Source organism: Diaphorina citri, unplaced genomic scaffold (assembly GCF_000475195.1).
Source record: "Diaphorina citri unplaced genomic scaffold, Diaci psyllid genome assembly version 1.1 scaffold1961, whole genome shotgun sequence".
Classification (NCBI taxonomy): domain Eukaryota; kingdom Metazoa; phylum Arthropoda; class Insecta; order Hemiptera; family Psyllidae; genus Diaphorina; species Diaphorina citri.
Genome location: NW_007379387.1, coordinates 33,008 through 35,546, shown reverse-complemented (window position 1 = coordinate 35,546; position 2,539 = coordinate 33,008).

Genomic DNA, 2,539 nt, shown 5'->3' with positions numbered 1-2,539 from the left:
AAATAGAGAGAGAAAGAGGGAGAGAGAGAGGGAGGGAGAGAGAGAAAGAGAGAGAGAGGAGAAAGGGGACGGGGGAAAATCGTGGCTTTCTAAAATATTAAAACATCATTTTACCGCAAAAGCTGCTCATCTAATATTATCTCCCTCTCTCTTTCTCTCTCTCCCTCCCTATTTCTCTCTCATTCTCTCTCTCTCTCTATCTCTCTTTCCCTCTCTCTCTCTCCTTCTATCTCCCTCTCTTTCTCTCCCTCCTTTCACTTTTACTGTCCATTTTCCTTCACATTTCCTATAAAACTTTTTGCTCCCTTTCTATGTTTCTCTCTCTCTCTCTCTCTCTCTCTCTCTCTCTCTCTCTCTCTCTCTCTCTCTCTCTCTCTCTCTCTCTCTAGACTGACCAAAGGAAAGTGTGTAGTAATTTGGAAAAGAGGTTTTCGAAAGAAGATATTATTCATAGAGAGCGAGAGAGAGAGGGAGGGAAAGAGAAGAAATAGAGAGAGAGAAAGAGGGAGGGAGAGAAAGAGAGAGAGAGGGAGAGAGAAGAAATAGAGAGAGAGAAAGAGGGAGGGAGAGAAAGAGAGAGAGAGGAGAAAGGGGGCGGGGGAAAATCGTGGCTTTCTAAAATATTAAAACATCATTTTACCGCAAAAGCTGCTCATCTAATATTATCTCTCTTTCTGTCTCTCTCTCCCTCCCTATTTCTCTGCTCTCTCTCTATCTCTCTTTCTCTCTCTCTCTCCTTCTATCTCCCTCTCTTTCTCTCCCTCCTTTCACTTTTACTGTCCATTTTCCTTCGCATTTCCTATAAAACTTTTTGCTCCCTTTCTATGTTTCCCTCTCTCTCTCTCTCTCCTTCTATCTCCCTCTCTTTCTCTCCCTCCTTTCACTTTTACTGTCCATTTTCCTTCGCATTTCCTATAAAACTTTTTGCTCCCTTTCTATGTTTCTCTCTCTCTCTCTCTCTCTCTCTCTCTCGCTCTTTGGACTTCCTCTATTTCTATTAAACTGATTTTAAAAAAGCCCCAAAATGAAGAAAATGAAAAAAAAAAAATAGATGAAAAAAAAAGAACGTTTGGAGGGAATTGAACCCGAGCACTCCTAATACCTATGGGTCTTGAGTCGAGAGCCTTGACACCTCGGCCACTCTTCCGGGTGAGAGGAGTCCTCTTCTTCCTCTTCTAAAGCTGTTTTTAAAAGTTATATTTTCAGCTTACCTAATACCTACTTCATCTCACATAATTTAAATTCCTCCCTCTCTCTCTCTCCCTCTCTCTCTCTCACTCTCCCACCTTTTCAGTCTCTCTCCTTTCCTTCCTCCCTTTCTCCATCTTTATCTTTTCCCTTTCATAAAAATCTCTCTCTCTCTCTCACGCTTACTCTTTCTCTGTCCCTCTCTATTTCTTCCTTTTTCATAAAAATCCCTTTATCTCTCTCCCTCCCTCTATATTACTCTTTCTTCTCTCTCTCCCTCCCTATATTTCTCTTTCCCTTTAGAAACTCTAGATCCATCTTCCCTTTTTCGAAAAATTCATTCCCCTTTCTCTCTCTCTTTTTCCCTCCCTCTCTCTCCCTCCCTCCCTCCCTCTCTCTCTCTTTCCCTCCTCTCTCTTTCCTTCTATCTCTTTTTCCCTCCCTCTCCCTCTCTTTCCCTCCTCCCTCTCTTTCCCTCCTCTCTCTCTCCCTCCCTTCAACGACACAGACCACAAGCGTCTAATGTAGCAGTTGTTTCATCGCTACGAAATAAAAACGGCGGTGAAACACTCATCTTTTTTTTTTTTAACAAAAAAGGTCGACAGAAAGGGAGGGGAAGGTGAGAAAGAACTGACAGAGAGGAAGAAGAAAATAAGACTAGGCAGAAAGAGAGAGACTGTGAAAGTTACCAAGAGATATAGGGAAACAAAGAGAGAAAGAGCAACGAAAGAGACAGGAGAGAGGGTAACTTAAGGGAAGATAAAAGAGGAAGAGAGAGAAAGGAGATGTGTTTTAAAAGATAGAGAGAGAGAGAGAAGTAGAAAGAGGTGTATGTGTTTGTAGAGATAGAAATGGCGCGCCTCTCTCTCTCTCTTTCTCTCTCTGGCGGTATAAGAAAGAATTATGAAAAAGTATAACCTATCGTATAACTATAAGGTACTTATACGAGAAATATACGTATCCTATACCTTACGAGTAGAGTAATTGTATGCCATGCAAAGAGAGAGATAAAATGTATACTTCAGCGTACTTAACTGTATTCATCATTATCTCTGGTGGTATACCTACCCTATCCGGTATGAGTATGATAATAGAGGAGGAGAAGAAGAAAGAGAAGTAGGAGAAAAATGAAAATGAACTAGGCTACAAGGAGAGAGAGAGAGAGAGAGAGAAGGCGAGAGTAAAAGAGAAGGAAAAGAGGAAGAATATGGAGGAAGAGCAGGAAAAAAGAAGACTGCACACAGAGAGAAAGAGAACATTAAAACAAAGAGAATGAGAAAGTAGAAACTGAATGAAACAAGAGATAGAAGGAGAGAAAAAGAAGGAAAAGAACAAGGATACAATGAGAAAG